Here is a 21,940-nt window from a genome sequence, read left to right as displayed (position 1 = left end):
CCTCATTTTCTGCATCAGTGTATGGTAGTTTGTGGGGTACATATTTCTTCTTGGGTGCCATATCCCTGTATGAGAAGGAACAAAAAACAGATATCATTACATATATAATACACAGTCAGCATGTCTGTGAGCTCAGTTATGTGTGACTGCATGCATCCAACATGCACACAACAATTTAAAGGTTAATGTTCCTTATGACTACACACAAGTTAGGACAGCATCCCCTGAAGGAAAAACATTCTAAATCAAATAACAATCTATAATAGTTCCATAATGTCGATAACACAGGTTTAGCTGTGTAATACATTTCAGTATTAACAATAACAATTAAAAATGTAGCATTAGAAACATAAGAAAAAACAATTATAACTGCCATCTCCACTGCTGTGGAGGGAGGCCAGTCAGGTAAAATGCACAAAAAGAATACATTTTTCTTTTTCTGCTAACACTGGTAAAAATGACAGACCTTACTGCAATGTTAGAATACACTCATCTGCAATAACTCTGCAAACATCAATTAAATACAAGCTAAAAAATAGGTCACATAGCAGAGTTTTTGTTCTGTAGACATATCTATGCTAAAAGAAAGGGATAAAAAATAAGATAACATTTTTTTTTCGGTGATCAGTGCAATTTACGTTTTGATGCTAAACTAAAACCATTATGTAAAAAATGGCATCATACCTTGGCAATACAGCAGTGTGGAACATAGTTCTCCAAAAGTTACGCTTGTTGAAGTATTGAGTACTCTGGATCAAAACAATATCGCCAGTATGATAAAAGGGCATTATCTACACAATTATCTTTATATAGTACAGAGCCAGCCTTGTGATTACTGTGAGTAGGCAAATGTGGTGTTACATCATTAACATTTTTGAGCACCACAATCTGCACTAAGTACAGGGAATGTAAACACACTGTAAGGATGTGCACAATTACATCCACATACCCTAATAAAGCAAGGATAAGAAGTGATCCCAGCTATTGGCTTGCAGGTGTCTATGATTACTCTGATTGCAGGAGCAATCAGTTTTCACAGTGTCTCCTTTTTGATGTACACCTACTGAAGTTGTGTCAGGGTAAAGAGATTTGCTGAAAAGTCTGAAAGTACATTTAGGGATTTAGGAGAGCAAAGTTCCTAACATTAAAATGCTGGCTTTAATGACCACAGTTAATGACCATTACTAAGAAATGTTGTTCATATTCATAGGAGTACTATATACATTGATAAAGATAACATATGCAATAAAACAGAGGTAGACTTGTTATTAAGAAAGCATAAATGGAGGGGATTTACAGTAACACAGGGCAGGGTTAAAGTTTTTTGCCCTTTATATTTCCATTAACGATACTTTTAACAAGAACTTGGATGACAAGTCCAACCTAAGCCCATGTGTAATCAATCAGAATGTGTTAACTGTATCAATCCACAATTCCCCCCAAATTAATTTGTTGTTAAACAGAATTTATGTATTGTTGTCAGTACTTTACTATACAAGAGTATTTCACAACTGAGATACATAAACCTACCTGGAAATTCCTCCTGGGGCATACTTGTTCTCCCTGAAACAGTAGCACTGCACTTTCCAGGGAGCTACTTGGATCCCTGCCAGTGAACAGGAACTCTTCATTTGCTGTTAGTAGTTGCTCTGTAACAGCCCCTCGCTACCCATCCAATCATGGGCCACTGCAGCTGTTCTCCTCCATGCAGATGAAATCATGTCAATCGCCCAATGGTGCACCTGATCATATGTCCTGCCATGGCTACCTACTGCATTCACATCAGTAACTATCTGCTGCATTCTGCCTGACATATCTCCCCATCCCCGCTCAAGCAGAAAGGCACCATGTCATCTAAAAGCTTTCATAATTATCTGATTCTCAGGATCACTGAAGGGGGGTTTTCAGGGATTGGAATGCCTAGGTACCATAGTCCTAGGTGACCTAAAGCACAACAGAAGGATAATATCATAGGTATCACATAACTAAAAGTCATTTTTATAGATAGCACATAAAAAGTAACATTTTACTATTACACACTGAAGAAAAATAAAACAGTCAAGATACTGAAATATAAAAAAAAGGAATTGTGTGGTTGTAACATATTACAGTGACTACACAAAGCAAGGTTGGATCCAAAACAAGAGAGAGTAACAATAGCCAAATATCTTGTTTGTGCCAAAACAGAAGTGCAACTTTGCTCTCCCACCCAGAAAAGAAAGACTGATACATTCTGCTGACAAACCATCAGTGATATGCTAAAATTGCTATCAAATGAACTGTCCCTGAAACATGTATACAGATTTAACACAAAACATTCCATTTTAAAATATTGCAGTCATGTCTACCTGTGGCCAGCACTCCCCTAAAGGCATGCATGTTCCATCTTAGAAGGCTAAGACCCCTGTGTCATTGACAATATAGGGCATTTTCATTTCAAGGAAATAACACTAGAGCAGTGTGTATACACACACACACACACACACACACACACACACACACACACACACACACACACATATATATATATTACATATAGAGATAGATAGATATATGTCTTTCTAATTTCTCCAAATCTTTTAGGTTTCTAATACCATGACAGGAATGGGCCCCATTCCTAAGTCAAAGTATGATTAAAGTTCATGAAATTAGTATTGTTTCAATCTTTGATGTCAGCCAAAAGTGCTCTTTGCAGCACCCGCAATGTGCCCAGGAGCAACTCCTTCTGAAATTCATATGGGGTTACATGGATTGGTAATGTATCTAAATATGATTTTAAATTCTTTTTTTATAAGACCCATTGCTCCTACTGCTATTGGAACTGTCTCTGTATTTTTCTTCCACATTGCTCTCATTTCTGTCTGCAGATCCTGGTATTTTATGACTTTGTGTCTCTCTGTATGCAAAAGACTATAGCCACTGGGTGTGGCGATTTCAGTGATCAATGCTACTTTTGTCTTCTTTTCTTGGACCACTATAGCTGGTTTTCTAGTATCTATCTTTTGAACTGTTGGAAATGGGTGATCTCATATGATATAAACTTCATCATTTTCTATGATGCTTTGTGGCTCATGTTTCCAGTGTTTTTCAGCCACTTCGATACCATAATGTTTGCACAAACCCAGTGCAACAGTCTCACCACATTATTATGCCTTTCAGTATACAGTCCTTCTGCCATTAGTGTGTCACAACCAGCAACAAGATGTTTGACTGTTTCCAATTTGGTTTTACAAAACCTACATTTGTGTGTTTCTCCAACACGTTCAATGGACTTTGTAAACCAGCATGTATGTAGCCCACTATTTTGGGCTGCCAATATTAAAATTTCATTTCTTGGTTTGAATTTGCCTCTCCTTAACTATTCCTGCATTTCTTCTTGTTCAACATGATGCTCTTCCAGAAGTTTTCTATACGTGCAACTATATTTTATGTTTTTTCCATGCCTTCTCATCTGGTCCTTCACCTTATATTCTTTCTTTTGTTTTTTGGCTCCTTCAGTTGCTGTCTGTTTTTTATCTACTTCTAGTTTGATTTCTTTTCCTGCTTGACATCAATATGCTTCTGCTAAATTAAGCAGAGAAGTCATCTTAGATTTATTTTCATCATGTTTCAAAACTTTTACTACATGTGGATCTTGTGAGGTTAATAGATATGTGTGGAGTCCCACGACTGCAGATCTATACATGTAATCAATTTCAGGGAGGCCCATCCGTCCTTCGGAATGAGGAATATATAATTTTGGTATACACTGATTTTTATAAATCATTTGGTGAGAATGAAGCATCCATCTTGTTTTAATATCTAATCTATCCAAAACTTTTTGGAGCCTGTCAGTCACTCCAAAACTGTACATTAGTACAGGAACAGCAAATTGATTTATAGCTTGGATCTTGTGCCTAGATGTCAATGCTGTTCTCAGGATTAATTTAAGTCTTCTAAAGTATTCCTTACTGAGTTTTATTCAATTTGTTCATGTTTTATTGCTGATCCTCCATCAATTCCCAAATATTTATACACTCTTTCTTGCTCAAGTTATTTTATATCACATTCTTGTCCCAAACTGATGTTTTCCTTGTACTGCAGTTTTCCTGCTTTAAAGGTTGATTTTGCACATTTATCAAGACCAACTGACATTCTAATATCCTCTGAAAAAGTTTTGACAACCTGCAGTTGTGCTTTCAGTTCCTCATCTGATGAGCTATACAGTTTTAAATCATTGACAAAGAGAAGATGAGAAATCATTAGGCTTTGTTGTTTTCTAGGAGCCAAATTGTAGCCATGGCCTAAGCTGTTAAGTAAACAGCTTAATGGATTAATGGCAAGGCAGAATAGGAAAGGTGACAGAGAGATACCCTGGAATATCCCCCTTTGAATTTTTATCCATGGGATAATAATCTGTCCTTTATCATGGCTTAATTGCAAAGTGGTCTGCTATTGTTTCATTTTTACTGTAATATAGTCAATCTGTGTAGGGTGTATTTTATACATTTTTAAGCACTCTTTTATCCACGAATGTAGGTTCATAAGTTCATAGGTTCATACTAGGCTATCTGCCCTAGGGCATTTGTAAGCCTAGCCAGAGTGTGTTTGGCTTTCGCCACCCATTTAAAAAAAACTTTTTCAAGGTTTAGTTTACTGTGCCACTGTCTAACAGTGACATAGATGTGATACCCGGGGTAAACCTACGTTCTCCCATCCACTCATCAAGATTCCTCTTGAAGAGAGTCAGTGAGGGACTCTGCCTAACCTGGACAAGGATTTTATTCCAGAGTGAAGGGAGACTCTGGGTTATGAATCTGTCCCACCAGCATGTCCTATTTATTTCTGTGCTGAGGTTCAAGTCTCTCGAGCGCGTAGCTCGATGGGATTTGGATTTTCTGAGGTGCAGCATGTCCATTAATTCCGGGTTGGACATGACTTTATACGTCAGGCACAGATCGCCTCTAAGCAGGCAGTATACAACTGAGTAGAGCTGGAGTTTCTTTAACCGGGCAGCATATGGCATCTGTTTGAGCCCTTTGATCCTCTTGGTGAGGTACTTTTGCGGTCTTTCTAGTTGCTGCAGGTGTCTGGTAAGGTACATCCCAAAAGGGGCATTGTACTCAATTATGGGCCAGATGAGGGATGAGTAAAGAGGCACAATGACCTCCCCTGATCCAGATGTGAATCCCTTCATGATTAGGTGGGCTATATAGAATGTTTTTCTAACCACTTTGGCCATGTGGTTGTCAAATGAGAGATTGCTATCAACTTGGGTCCCCAGGTCCCTAATTACTTCTTCCGTACTTAATGGATTACCACCTATGTGGTAATTTGTGGGCACTTTGTTTTTGCCAAAGGGGATGACTATACACTTTTTGGCATTTAGCTTGAGGCCATGGCTCTGGCACCAGTTGTCTGTTTCTATGAGACCCTTTTGGAGGATGCTTGTGTCAGCTGGAGAGTTGATTATGGTACCCAGTTTGCAGTCATCTGCGAACTTGGTCAGCCACAATCCTTCCGTGTTGGCCCGTACCTCCGAGAAATATATACAGAACAAGAGAGGTCCCAAGACTGAGCCTTGTGGGACGCCACTTGTAACTGGTTTGGAGTCTGACATGGCTCCAGCAATTCTAACCATGTGGGTTCTGTCCTTGAGCCAATTTGCAACCCATCTAGTGACATAGGGGTTTATATTTAAACTGGATAGCTTATCTATGATGCCCGAGTGGGGTACTGTATCGAAGGCTTTTGCGAGGTCCAGGTAGGCTGTGTGGACCACCTTCCCCTCGTCAATGGCCTTGGTGACTGTTTCAAAGAAATCGACCAGGTTTAAGAGGCAGGATCTGCCCTTAACAAAGCCGAACTGGGTAGGATCCAGTGTCTGTAGGTCCCCAGTATCTTTATTTATGAGTTCCATGATGATCCTTTCCATAGCTTTGCAGACCAAGTTAGTCAGGCTTATGGGGCGATAGTTTCCAGGATTCGTTGAGGCACCACCTTTGTGGAGAGGGACCACTGTTGCTGTACGCCACTCTTTGGGTACATATCCTGTAGTAAGGCTGAGACTGAACAGTAGCTTTATGTTTGGGTTCAGCTCATCTTGGAGTTCATGTAGGACGCAGCCCGGGACACTGTCTGGTCCCATTGATGCTGTGTTTTTTGCTTTGGAGAGGGCGGTTCTTACCTGAGCATCTGAGATGTCAGGGGGGCAGCACTCTGCTGGAATAGATATTTGCTCTTTTGGTGGGGAGGGGGGGAGAAGTTTGCGCTGAACCTGTCAGCCAGGTTGTTGACAATGTCTGTGGGTTCAGTGTATTTTTTGTCATTTTGGACTAATTCTGAGCATATCTGGGAATTCCCACCCAGGTTCCTAACATAACTAAAGAAAGCTTTGTGATTATCTTTAGTGTCCTATGCAATTTTTCTCTCGAAGCTGGCTTTAGATGATTTTATGAGTGCCCAGAGTTTTTTGCTGATACTAATCAGAGATGCCTTCCCTATTTGGGATTTTGCTCTATCATGTAGTAACTTCCTTCTTCTATTGTATAGTTTGTTTATGGCTGGGGTCCACCAGGCAGGACACCTGCCTTTGGGGGATTGGGTCTTAGTTTTATTTGGGATTGCATGATCCATGCATTCCTGAAGGTGTTCATAGAATGCATTTATAAAGGATTCTGCGGTCTGGGCCATATTTTCCACAGGCCCGGGGCTTTGAAGGATTCCACCTCGGTTTTGAGTAGTGTGAAGTTTGCTTTAGAGAAGTTTTTCACTGTGGTTTTCTGGGCAGGGGGTGGGGTCGGGATGTGGATATCCAGTGAGATTAATTTATGGTCTGATCTTACCAGTGAGGGATACACTTCTGGTCTGGAGCATAGAGTCCCCATGTTGGTGATGATCAGGTCCAGTATGTTTTCCCCTCTTGTGGGTGTGGTCACAAGTTGTTCCATAGCATTTGAGTTTATAAATTCTAGGAACCTTTTGGCTAGGGTGTTGGAGCTAGAGTAATGCTCCCAGTCTATGTTTGGGTAGTTGAAGTCACCCAATATAATGGTGTTTGGAGAGACCTTCATATTTTCCAGTGTTCTCAGGAAGGCCAAGTTGGGTTCCTGGGTTTGGGAGGGTGGTCTGTAGCAGGCTATAAACTGGAAGGCAGTTTTACCCACTGTTAGTTGCACATGGATAGTCTCCGATGCTTCGTGCTGTGCCACCAACCTGGAGGTGTGGGTATCTTTGACGAATATTGATACTCACCCTCCTTTTGTGGTTCAGTCCGAGTATTGGGGCCGAACAGCATGGTATGAGGTATAACCGGGTAGAGCTGGGATGCTCTCGGGAGCCTCAAACCAGGTTTCTGTTACTGCACAGATATCGATGTTCTCCATGCTAAGGAGAGTTTCGAGTGCATGTATCTTGAGGTTTAGACTTCTGGCATTGAGTAGCATTACTCTTAGTTTCTTATCCCTTGTGATACCTATGGAGGTGGGTTTGTCTTTTGAGCCTTGCCTAAAAAAGGCACTATGGGGGTGGCAAGAGCCTTTGCCAATATCTGAAAGCCCAGGGGTGTCAGGTGCAAGCTGTCCTTAGAGAAGCAGCGTGGCTTGTTGAGCATGTCATCCCAGGCTGACAGGCATTGGATGCCCTTTGAATGACACCAATAGTTAAGCCAATTGTTGAAACTGATCATCTTGTCTTCATATTGTGGCATCATTCTTGGTGAGGGTAAGATGCTACTCAAGGTCAGGGTCATACCGGCTTGGGCTACATGCTCAGAGAGGATATTATGAAATGCTTTTTTTGTAATCAATCCATGCCATACTTAGATTCTTCCCCTTTTTACATTTCTCCACTATAACTTTATTTAACAACAAATGATCCTTTGTTCCATATGACTTTCTTTTATTGCCCTTTTGTTCTACTGCCATAATTGAGTTGTCTTCTAAATGACTATAAACTCTGTCAGCGTCAATTCCCATGTATAATTTATATGTTGCCGGAAGGCAAGTCATTGGTCTATAATTTTTAGGGTAGCTTGCAGGTTCACTCTTAAGTAAGAGTATTGTTGTGCCTGCTGTTAGCCAGTGTGGTGTCTGTTCAGGGTGCTCATATAAATAGTTCTTACTCATGGTTAAATCCTCGTGCAAAGACATTAATACTTTTAACCAAAAGTTAGGTACTGTGTCTGGGCCTGATTTTCCAGTTAGAGGTTTTTCTTAACTTTGTTTTAATCTCTCTGGCTATTACTTCATCCTATTTCATATCCTGTACCTTTAAACTACTTATTCTTTCTTTTACTTCTTCTATCCATTTAGCATCTTTGTTATGTTCCACAGGATCTTCGTAGATACTTCTCCAAAATGTATCTACTTCCACTTTTTTTGATGGTCTTTCAATTCCTTTTACCTTATTCCCAATTCTCTATAAAACCTTTTTAGGTCATCAATAAATTGCTTATTTTGTACTTTTCCCTTATATTTATCTGTGTATCTTCTAAGGGTTTCCACCTGTGCTGAAATTGTTAGTTTGTTATTTGCGATAGTGCATGATAGATCCTGGTATGTTCCAATACTGTGGATTGCTTTAGGAACATCTATCTTTCTTAGTATTTTTGTTGATCTAGTCCCTCTTCTATAATCTTCTAGCAGTGACACTTCTTGTCTTAGTTGCTTTATAGTTTTCTCTATTCGATACTTCCATCATCATCATCATCATCTTTCAGCTTTTCCCATTAAGGGTCGCCACAGCGGATCATCTCTTTCCATTTCTTCCTATCCTCTGCATCTTGCTCTGTCACACCAACTGCCTGCATGTCCTCTCGCACCACATCCATAAACCTTATCTTAGGCCTTCCTCTTTTCCTCTTACCTGGCAGCTCCATCCTTAGCATCTTTTTCCCAATATACCCATCACCCCTCCTCAGCACATGTCCAAACCAACGCAATCTCGTCTCTCTTGCTTTGTCTCCAAACTGTCCAACATGAGCTGACCCTCTAATATACTGATTCCTAATCCTATACATCCTAGTCACACCAAGTGCAAATCTTAACATCTTTAACTCTGCCACATCCAACTCTGACTCTTGCCTTTTTGTCAATGCCACTGTCTCCAACCCATATAACATAGCTGGTCTCACTACTGTCTTGTAAACCTTCCCTTTCACTCTTACTGGTACCCGTCTGTCACAAATCACTCCTGACACTCTTCTCCACCCATTCCACTCTGCCTGTACTCTCTTCTTCACCTCTCTTCCACATTCACCATTACTCTGAACTGTTGATCCCAAGTACTTAAACTCATCCACCTTTACCAACTCTACTCCCTGCATCCTCACCATTCCTCTACCCTCCCTCTCATTTACACACATATATTCTGTCTTAGCCCTGCTGACCTTCAGTCCTCTGCTCACTAGAGCATATCTCCACCTCTCCAGAGTCTCCTCAACCTGATTCCTACTCTCACTACAGATCACAATGTCATCCGCAAACATCATAGTCCACGGGGCCTCCTGTCTGATCTCATCTGTCAACCTGTCCATCACCACTGCAAATAAGAAAGGACTCAGAGCTGATCCTTGATGTAATCCCACCTCCACCTTAAACGGATCTGTCACTTCCACTGCAGTCCTCACCACTGTCACACTACCCTCGTACATATCCTGTACCACTCTTACATACTTCTCTGCCACTCCCGACTTCCTCATACAATACCACAACTCTTCTCTAGGCACCCTGTCATATGCTTTTTCCAAGTCTACAAAGACACAATGCAACTCCTTCTGACCTTCGCTGTATTTCTCCAATAACACTCTCAGAGCAAACATTGCATCTGTAGTGCTCTTTCCTGGCATGAAACCATACTGCTGATCACTAATCATCACCTCCCTTCTTAACATAGCTTCTACTACTCTCTCCCATAACTTCAAGCTGTGACTGATCAATTTTATCCCTCTGTAGTTACTGCAGCTCTGCACATCACCCTTATTCTTAAAGATAGGTACCAAAACACTTTGTATCCACTCCTCAGGCATCCTCTGACTTTCCAAAATTTCATTAAACAATCTATTTAAAAATTCCACTGCCATTTCTCCTAAGCACCTCCATGCTTCCATTGGGATGTCATCTGGGCCAACAGCCTTTCCATTTTTCATCCTCTTCATAGCTGTCCTTACTTCCTCCTTGCTAACCTGTTTCACTTCCTGATTCACTATCCCCACATCATCCAACCTTCTCTCTCTCTCATTCTCTTCATTCATCAGCCTCTCAAAATACTCTTTCCATCTACTAAACACACTCTCCTCTCTTGTGAGTACCTTTCCCTCACTATCCTTTATCACCCTTACTTGCTGCACATCTTTCCCAGCTCCGTCCCTCTGTCTAGCCAATCGGTACAGGTCCTTTTCTCCCTCTTTAGTGTCCAATCTCTCATACAACTCTCCATACGCCTTATCCTTAGCTTTCGCCACCTCTCTCTTTGCCATGCGCCTCATCTCCTTATACTCATGTCTACTTTCTTCATCTCTTTGACAATCCCACTTCTTCTTCGCCAGCCTCTTCCTCTGTATACTCTCCTGTACTTCCTCATTCCACCACCAGGTCTCCTTGTCCTCCTTCCTCTGTCCAGATGTCACACCAAGCACCTTTCTAGCAGTCTCCTTTACTAGTTCTGCCATAGTTACCCAGCTATTCGGTAACTCTCCACTGCCTCCCAGTGCCTGTCTTAACTCTTCCCTAAACTCCACTTCACAATCACCCTTTTTTAACTTCCACCATTTAATTCTTGGCACTGCTTTCACACTCCTCCTCCTCTTCTTGATCACCAACGTCATCCTACAGACCACCATTCTATGCTGCTTAACTACACTTTCCCCTGCCACCACTTTACAGTCTCCAATCTCCTTCAGACTGGCCCTCCTATATAGGATATAATCCACCTGTGTGTATCTTCCTCCACTCTTGTACATCACCCAATGCTCCTCCCTCTACTTAAAATACGTATTCACCACAGCCATGCGATACTTCCATGATGGTATTCAATTACTCCCCTTCCTTTCACTCACTACCCTGTGATCTTGTGGTAGAACTTTATCAGTTATTAATTTAGCAGCACAGTAGTATATCCTGTTTAGTTATATCACATGGATCTCTGTGGACAGTCCTAACTACTGCATTCATTTGTTTTATCAGACTTCTTACTTTCTAGGTTTTATTGACCTTCTGCAGTCCATTTCTCTCATTGATCTTAATATATCTATGCATGTCCATTAAATCAAGCAACTCTTCTCTTAGCTCATTTTCTTCAAAACGGAGGGCACATCCCTTGTTTTCCATTTTCTGCGGGCAGTCTATAGAAAGTTCTATAGCATCTTCCTGTGGCATTCTCTTCACTTCCATCCTGTGTCATCTGTTTCTCTGTCATACAGGAACTCACTGGCCTATCACTCCTCAACATTAACTGCATCAGAGTTTCCACAGTTTCCTGTCCCTTTCCTTGCTGCCCAGCTTCAAGTGAACGTTTATACTGGTTTCCTGTGGAAGCCTCCAAAATATCTTGATATGGCACCTGACCAATTGCTTCCTGTTCCACTGGTTTCCCCTTAATTTGGATATCCATTGCTCTATCCTGTTGTGGTGCTTTCTGAATTTGATTTTCTACACTGAATCCTTCTCTTTGCAGCTGCTCCATAACCTCAATTTCTGTTTCTTTGACTTCTCCATTACTAATCTCTTTTTCCACTTTTCCTCTTAGTCTTCTTATTTTTTGTATTGTAAAGTTTTCCATATCCGGATTCTTTTGCCTGTATTTCTCTTCAAATAGCTTTGGTGCTGCTCTTTTTGCATTGGTTAGTTTTTCTTTCTCCTTTGCATAAATATTACACCACATTAAATCTCTTTTCCTTTCCCATGTCCACATTTCTTCTTCACATGTCTCCTGATCTTCTTGCTTTTCCTTATTCTGGGAACTAATTCCATCATGCTGTGGTGTCATCTGTGTTAGACCTTCTACATTAACTCCTTCACTTCACAGGCACTCCATAACTTCAACTTCTATTTCTTTAACTTCTGCTTTAATAATCTTCTTTCCACACTACATCTTTGTAATATTAATTATTTTATTGTGAAACTTTCCATATCTGGATGCGTTTGCCTGTATTTCTCTTTGAATATCTTTGAGACTGCCTTCTCTATATTAGTTAAATTGGCTTTCTCCTTTTTATAATTATTGCACCATATCAAATCTCTCTTTCTTTCCCATGTCCATATTTCTTTTTTATATTTTTCAAATATCTCTAGATTTTGTTGTTTATATTTTTTCACTTCCTCAGATGCTTCTTTTGCCAAACAGATCAAAGTTTCTTGATCTACATACTGTTTTTCAAAAATCAGTTGTATTAATGAACGCAAATTTTTATTTGAAGCTTCTCACAGTTTTTCCTGAAGAAGTTTTTTTTTTCCTGTAATTTCTCTCTCTTAATCATTTTCTATATCTTGTGTCTAGAAATTCTGGGCATTTTACATAATAGTAACAATACATCATTTCTTTCTTATCTGCAATAGTCCACTCTATCGTTTTCATGGCTCTTCTTTGGCTAATCATTTTTTGTGATTTTTGTGGACTGCTACTTTCTTTTACAACAGAGGGCCATCCTCCCCCTGGGCTTGGCCTGACCCCATCATAGGAATGTTTCCGTATTTTGAGGATTCTACACTGTCATTTTTTTTCAGTCCTGTCACTAATGTGCCTACCAGGATTGGGCACTTTTTATCTTGGGTCTTTTACACCCAGCTATCTTTTTTGTTTTTGACTTACGTCTGTCCATGACATATGCTATACAAATACAGTCTGTGTGTATTAACATATTTTCCTTAATGAGATTTCAGAATATGCAGTATATAGCTGAAAAATGCAAATACACCTTATCACAGTCAGTAGTCTTCTGTGCAGATATATTCCAAAGTAATATCCCCTTCTGTATTATTCACATAAACAAGACTCCTCAGTTTTAGGTTCACTAGCTACAAAGTTCCCTTTTATGGTATAGAGTCAAGGCTGTGAGCACAGTGAATATGCAAATGAGGTGTGACCTCATTAGAATTGATGAATCCCAATTGCTTGGCTCCATGTAGCTAATGTAAACATAGTGCAGGCACTCCCTCAGTGTTTGTTGCTAATGGAGTGCAACTTTGAATGTTTACTGATAGGGAGTAGGAAAACACAGCAGCAAGTCACACTGCCCTACCTCCAGTGGGTGTGTCAGCCAGGTTAGACATACAAAGTATAGAAATAATGGTATCATGGTTTTAAATGCAAGAAAGCAGCACACATTTCACAGTTTCTATTCAGTAGCATCCAACCTTCCTTTCATTTGTTGACAATTATATATTATTGACATTTAATAGCCTCACACAAGTGGTGCTGCGGTAGCGTTGTCGCCTCATAGCAAGACGTTGTCCCATTCGATTCTCAGCTAGAGCGTCTTCTGTGTGGAAGCATATGTGAATGGGCATGCCTTCGTTGAAGGTTGTGCATCAGGGCTGGTAACCCGGTACGTAAAAATCCACTACCAATCATTAGCGGACCGGAGTTCTGCTGTGGCGACCCCTAACCGGGAAAAGCCGAAAGACACAAACAAAATAGCCTCACACATTGAATGCCTTACAGACTGCATGTGTCAGATTACTGCTCAGATAAGACAAGAATGAACATCAAACACAGAGAGATAAGACAGAGCTACATTTATGCAAGCAATAATCATAAATGGTTGTATGATCACTCAGTGTACTATACTACATCTGAAATTAACACATGTATAACCTGTCATATGTCTTGTTAGTACTGTGGATGATGTTGAGGTTGTATGAAGAACAATTTCAGTTCCCTGCTGCAAAAGTGTTTGTGTGGCAAGGAGGCATAAGAAATCCTTACTCTGTTCTGAAGTTTCATTGGAGTCAGAGTCCAAATGCAGACCTGTGTAAAAATACTTAATTTGCACCAAAAACTTGTAGTGTTTATTTCATAACTTGCTTTTCTTCTTTTCAACAAATTTTCTCTCTTTTTTAACACCAGTGTTTCCTCTGTGTGGAGCTTAGCACAAACAAGGCAAAACTGAGAAACACAATGAATGTCAGGTTTAGCTGTGCTTATCTCTTTTGCATAACACTTAGCAGTGGCCTACTCAGGAAGCAGAAAGAATATCATCAGACATGGCGTGGACAGTGTAAAAGTCAAAAAGGATACATTGTTAGACTTTTTCCTTTCCATTGCCCAATGCTGCTAAGTGTAACACAGTAGTTACCAAGGTTCCCGAGCACCTGCAGCCATCAAACACCTGCAGAGAGCTCACAGACAATCTATAATTTAAAATGGATGCATTCTATTAATTATTCTGGCACTGCACAAACATGCTATGCAGTGTTAAGTGGTAGTTACCACACAAAACTTAAGAATGACTAGGGAATGATGCAACAGTCATGTAACTATTCCTGTGGTAGCAGGTGCAAGTGTAAGGCTATAATACATATGGTCCTTGGTTCTAATACAGGAAGTGCAACATATTTTTACTGTTGTGACACTGGTTTATAGCAATGAACATAAAATATACAAGTGTTACTCAACGTTATTGTTGCAACAGGGGTTATTAATTCAAACTGTCAGCTGTATTTATGATAATTCATGACTCTGTCTGAGGAGCACTTCTGTGGCAAAGATTGAAAATCTCTGCTTTTGTAGAAAATGTTTGTCCCTTATGCATAGGTTTGAACCTCACAATTTAAAAATCTATTTTTGGTGTACAAATCCCTGGTTTGATACCTATGTCTCTAATGGACATATCCAACCTGTAAATGGTTCATCTCCCAGGCCTGCCTTATAAATGTTTCAGCTTCTAAGCCCCTGCTTACACTTACCAGGGGTATCAGAACTTGTCAGAGATTTGGATGCATGACTAGGCTTAAAAAGGCCCTTGTGGTTGTTAGCCTAGTAAACACCTATGAACCTATAAAACAAAAAGTCTTTAGGTATTGGAATTTATGCCCCCAGTCTTTGTCTGCAAAATTAATTCACCAAACCATTACAAAAGCAGACACCCCTCAAACTAATGTTAAGTATCAGATTAACCTTCCAATTTCAAAAATTACATTCCTCCCTGCTTGGCCATGTTGCTCTCTGCTTAACATCATGCACATATGGTCGGCATCAGTTCTTGGGTTTTTGTACTATTAGTAAATGTGATAACAGGAATTGGTGGGAAATCATTAGTTGCCATTGCTCTACATTTGGTGTCAGACATCTCTGGCATTAGAGGGGAAGTTGCTCAGTTTAGGTCACAGAGGTGGGGTGTTCAGAAGTCCAAGATATTTATTGGACTCTTGTTAAAGTGTCACAGCCAAAGACATCTGCAGGGGGACTATTCTGGCTCCCAGTACAAGTATAAGGCTTGTAGTAGTTTTTTTAAGTCTGTATCCAGTGTGACTGGCATCCTATGCACTGGAGAACAATGTAGGTACTACTTCAATGACCTACAAAGTTACAAGATGGATATGCTCAATCAATGGTTAATTGAGTTTCAAACTGGTGATATCCCACAGTTGTGTAAGTATGCTAATAAAGACATTTTTAATACATAGAAAGCTAAATATAAGCAAGACTGGTATGCATAATGCTCTTCTGTTCTTTTCTTTTCACAGCCAATGCCAAAATTAGTTAAATTGGCAGGCTCATGCTGATCATCTGGAGAGACTGAAGGAAGCAAGTGGTATTTATGCAGCACAAGAGAAGTATTATTGTAGCTTTAAAAGTTTATGACAGATTTTTTTGTATTATATACAGTAGTAGCACAGTGAGCATGCATATCCTAACTGTAAACGTGATAATGAATAGAAGAAGAAAGAGATAAAATTAATACCATCATATGTGAAATACAATGCATGTCTGTAGCACAAACCAACTTCAGGAGTCAAAAGTAAGACTGTAGTCAGAGGTTGTGGGTTCAAATTCCACAAGTAGCAACTATACAATACCGTATTTCCTTCATAATATTACATAAAGTAAACTCTATACAAGTGGCATAAATACCCTGATGTTAAATGTAATGAGTATACTTGGACCATGTATATGTGCAATATATGCACATTGCAAGGATTACTTTGAACAACCCATTATTGTAGTTTGTAGTTGATAGGATGTAAACTTAAATATAATAGTTCAATAAAATAGTTGTATAATTGTGATAGTGCATTGTATGTCACATATGATGGCAATAATTTTATCTATTTTTTTTTTCTCTAACCCAACCCTTCTCTCTTTTTTATTTTCTATTATGTGCTGTCAAAATGTCTACAGATCATCCAAATCTAACAGAAAAATACATGCTTTACAGTACAGCGAGGTAGGCCAGCCCAGTGGGTCAGCCTGCCCCCACTCCACCGACTCCAGCACAGATGGCCAGCACATCTGGGGGCCAACCCGGTAGCACACTGCCTCTGCTGCTCAGGCACTACCTTCACACTCATTTAGCATCTGATACTGTGGTACCCTCCAGGATTAGTGACAGCGGTAGGGATTTCATCAGCCACCGGGAGATGCCAGGGTTAGTGCATAGGGTTGACCACAGCACCATTGGTATAAGCCTACACTGGATGGAGAGGCTGTTCTTCCTCATGGCCTGAAGGAGGAGAAGACATCAAGCAGTCCAGCACCCAGTGGAATAAGGAAGCAGTGATTACAGTCCTATGAGTGAGGACTAAATTCTCACCGTCTCCATGTTTGATAGGCATGAGCTACCATTGTCCTCTCCCTCACCCCAATCATGGTATGACCCAACCTTTTGTGTCACTCACCATCCCTATGTATTGTCCTATCTTATTTGTCTTCTTTGTTTACATTTGCTTCCTCACCTGCCTAGCTTATCTAACCCAGAAATACCAGCGTCCCTTACTCAGCATTCCTCTCTTACTGAATTAAAAAGAAAATGGGCACCTGTTCCAAAAAAAAAAAATCATCTGATGCATAGCTCTCCATTTTGCACATGTGTTTTATTAACATATTTGATTTGGTCCAATTGGCTATACAACATGATTGCGTTGTTGTCACCCCTCTTTGTGGAGGTACACTCCAAATTCAGCTAATATTCTGTATATATTTTCAGTTAACACTGTTAAAGAAATGGATAGCTATGGCTCTTTCTTACCTCCCTCCTATACATTCCTGTATTTCTTTCACTTTGTTCTTCCTCCTGCTTGCTCCCCATTTCACCACTTTCCTATCTACCCCCATTTTAACACCTATAATCTGGTCAAAAAATAGAATCACACACAACACACATAAGTACCAAAAAAAAAAAAAAACAATTGAGCCTTTCACTTTTTGACCTTATTGTCTGCTCAGAGTTTGGCATCACATACCATTGCCAAGCGACAGTGAATGGCTCTTCACTGGTACAGGTACCTCTATGTAGTGCAGCTTAAACATGCTGCACTAAGGTAAAACACAGTAATATAGGGGGAAGGTAGTATAAAGATTAATTTCTTTGCATTATCACTATTTATTGAAAAGTATTACCTACACCTACATTCGTACCCAATATCATCTAGGCTCAAAAAGAAATGCATCAATTCATTGACTCCTGCTGCTACAGAATCAGTTAAACAGCAGGTTTGTTTCATACACTTAATACTAACTCTCATAATTTTAGCAGTGAGTCTCACATTTGCACACTGCCTAACTATGTGCAAACAGGGAAAGCATAGAACTATGTTTCCTGCATGCACAAACATTTTGCCAGGCATCACATAAACTTGCTGCTTGCTGTTGTGCTATGTAAAGTACATATTAATATGTATTAATTCTGTTTACTGTCCACTTAGTCTTCATGCCATAAAACTACACATGGAAACAAAGTCAGATATTTTCAATGTAGCTATGTGTTACCATCCCCCATGCAATGCAACCGTGGTCTATCACTACTTGCTGACAAATATATCAACTACACTACATAAATTAATAACAAATGTGCAATATACCATGCACATCTTTAGAATGACAATACACAATTAGATTTTTAAATATTTGTAGTAACGTGAACACCTGTTTGCATATAGTTTGTAAAGCTGCCTCTTAAACTATACCTGCAAATTAGAACACAACAACCATGCACTACTCATTGTAGACTCATGAATCTGGTAACATGCAGAGCTTGAACTGTCTTGATAGTTGAACATACCTACACATCCATTTCATGCAGGCCTCCCAGCATCTTCTCTCCAACATCCAGTCCTAATGTCATCCACCATAAGTTGTACTGCAGCCTTGCAAAAATGAAACTTGACCTGTGGCTCTTGCATAAAATACTATGTTCTCTAGTTAGTGTACTTAGACAGGTAGGGGGTTTGTTCTCATTGCTGTTTGGGGGGACAGGAGGCCTAGGCTGACACAAAAGGTAGTGAGTGTATGTGAGTAAGAAAGACAGGCAGACATTTGGATAAAGTATGAAATGGCCACTGAAACAGGATGACTTGTAAGTCTCACAACTGACCCATGTAACTGTTATGTGTGTGTGTGTGTGTGTGTGTGTGTGTGTGTGTGTGTGTGTGTGTGTGTGTGTGTGTGTGTGTGTGTGTGTGTGTGTGTTTATGCCCTTGCTTGACATTGCAAAGTGCATTTTACACCAGCATACAGGGTATTGCTCTTATCATCATCCTCTCACCAGTCTGCTGATGTCATCAGCTATATCTGATTTGTAGATGTGTGATGCTTCCAACAGGGCTAGGTCAGAGACTGGCCTGGAGACCAGACACACGTCATCCCATCCTATATGATACAGATTACAGTGACAGGGCTTTTAGTCTCTCCCCATATATCATGGCATGGTTTGTAGGCCCTGCATTTTCTTGGTGAGAAACCCCTGTGGTATCTCCAGCTGCTGCAGGTTTCTGGTGAGCTACACACAAAATAAAGCATTATAAATGTCCATGTGGACAGATGATAAAATCAGAAAAATTAGAGAAATATTGCTGGAATTGAATTCATCCTCAAGTATTGATGAGTACCTTCACAAGGTGGACCCTGTTTTTCACAAAATCTCACCAAGATGACACTGATATAGAGACTTTATTTTATATAGCATATACCGTGGACAGAAGTAGGTAAAAAAATAAAAAAGATAGGTGGTGCACAAGACCCAGGATAAAAAACTGCCTGATCCTGGTAGGCACTGGTAACAGAAATGGAAATAAATGACAGTGTAGAATCCTCAAGACATGGACATTTTCCTACAATTGGGCTAGGCCAAACCCATGGGGAGGATGGCCTTCCTGTTGTAGAAGGAAATAGCAGTCCACAATAATCCAAAAAACTGATAGGCCAAAAAAGAGCCATACAGATGATAGAGTGGAATATTTACTAAATAGTGGACTAAAACATTATACTTTACTGGTGTTCTGATGAGGTTTGAGTACAGTGCTGTTATATAATTCTCAGATCTGAATGCAATGGCCTGAATTATGAGGTACACAACATAGCCTTTACATATATATATATATATATCTATATATATATATATATATATATATATATATATATATATATATATACATACATACATACTGTGGACACTTGGTGGTCGAAGTTCAGATTGCTATCTACCAGGTCTAACACCTCTGGGTTTCAGCACAAGGGGAGTATTTTCAATGCTGTAACTAGCGGGGAATTCCATTTGCAGAAAGCCAAAATAAAGACACATTTTTGCATTTATTTTGCACTTATTTGTAGACTGTGTGGCCTTGGCACCAATTATTTGTCTGTGTTAGCCCTTCCTGTAGTATGCTATCATCATTGGTGGACTCAATGATTGCCTCCAATATGCAAGACTCTGCAAACTTGGTAAGCCAAAGGCCATATATTTTAGTTTGAACTGTCGAAATATAGATTCCAAACTGCCAAGCACAAATCCCTGGAGTACGCCAATGGTGACAGCTGTACTGGTAGAGGTTGATTCACCAACTTTCACAGCATGTTTTTAATTGCTGAGCCAGTTGGTTAACCATCTAGTGACATAACCATTAATCCCCACCTGGTAGAGTTTCTCAATGATATCTGAGTGGGGGATTGTGTCAAAACCCTAGGCAAAATCAAGATAGGCAGTATGCACTGTCTTACCTTCATCCTGGCCTATCACACAGAATCAATAACTTGTGACAACATCACAGATCACCTATAATGTGACTCAGTGCATACACCTTCCTGACATGGTTGAATACACACATCAACACACCCTCCACATGGACTATGTGTCTGTAGAAGGGTGTAAATCAACATACATACATCTGAGCTGTGGGGGACAGCACCTGATGCATGCACGTATAGACACACCCTGACTCTCCTTATCTGTGAGGCAGACCGACATGTCATCATGGACCTTTTCTAAATGGACACTAGTAATATTGTAGCTGTGTGCAACAAACCTGTATGAGTTGTTAATGCTCCATTAATGTCTGATATATTTGTTAGATATCCTCAAAGAGGTAATTGGGGGCATGCAGGATAAGAACACTATCATCCTGTGAATCATGACCAGGCCTAGGCATTTGATACAAATCCACACTGAGGTATTCACTCCACACTGTCAAATGTGGCCATAAACACCTATGTCAACAAGTGGATAGACAAGTGTATCACATACGTGGCATCTAAATATGTTGAAATGCATGAAGCAACTTATATCTCAGGTCCACTGATCAGGTCCGTACATCCGGGTTCTCTGCTAGTCCCTTTTCTGTTCATTATTTAAGTCACAGACATCACCATTCATATGTATATCCTTTCAAACAGCTGATTAAAGGACTGCAGACTGTGGGCAATCATTCTGACTGTCATATTAGTTTAATACAGACAGCATCAATACACACCAAAGATTGCTGCCAGATTCATGACAACATATGAGATGAAACAAAAACATGGGGGATTTGTTAAGTTATGAAAACAAATGCACAACCCAAGGATAATGTAGACATCACACCCTATAAGCAGACCAACAACTGGTATGTGGCCTGTTTCCTTTGGTAGAAGGTATATGGAGCATCCAATAGCATGTGACCACAGTGGTGACTGCTCCCTTGTATGTAACACAACTACTGGGTATGTGAAGGACATCCACATCAAAGGTCATAATACCTCCATAGTTCACAGCCTTCATCACACCAATAACTGATTACAATGCACCCTTCTTCATCTTCTTCCTACACATCTTCCAATGAGGTGTAACTGAAATGTACCATCTTTGCCACAGTGAGCTGTCACACCTTATTAGTCATACCTAGTGTGACACCCCACCTCTGGTCCAGTAATCAAGGATCCTCAATCTTCACCTCTAGCACCAGTGAGGGATGTACATTGGGAGGATGACAGATACATATACAGTATTTCCAGATGCAGCTTTCTGCATCAAGTGCAATTTCCCTTAAGAGCACACAGAGACCTCAGTCAGTCCAGGGCTTGTTTTTCCATCTTTCTCCAGATCCCCAGTAATACTCCCTATTGGCACAGCTACAGAATGGAGGAGGCCAACACCTGCAACACTCCCTCTGTCCAACCAGTGCTTCATGTCCCTGCCCAAGTAGCTGACACACCTACTCCTGGAGATTTGTTTTACACACAGAGACACACACACACACACACACACACACACACACACACACACACACACACACACACACACACACACACACACCTGGGAAAGACTGGCACAGGTATACTCACTATGCTCCTTCTGCCCAGACTATAAGGTAGTTATTACTGCCACCAGGCAACTCTTTATCAGCTATTTTAAGGCCCTTAACAAAGGGTGTCCAATTTTACTGTGTAATATTAACAATACAAACGGAAGTTTGACCAAGAGCAAGGCTATTATGAGTGGCCTACTCAATGTCACCAAATATGTAAGTGCTCTAAGAACCTAAATATGTCTTGC

Source organism: Protopterus annectens, chromosome 5.part0, assembly GCF_019279795.1.
Source record: "Protopterus annectens isolate FY-2018-M chromosome 5.part0, PAN1.0, whole genome shotgun sequence".
NCBI classification, from domain to species: domain Eukaryota; kingdom Metazoa; phylum Chordata; order Ceratodontiformes; family Protopteridae; genus Protopterus; species Protopterus annectens.
The sequence above is the reverse complement of the archived record's forward strand: the minus strand, read 5'-3'. Positions refer to the sequence as shown.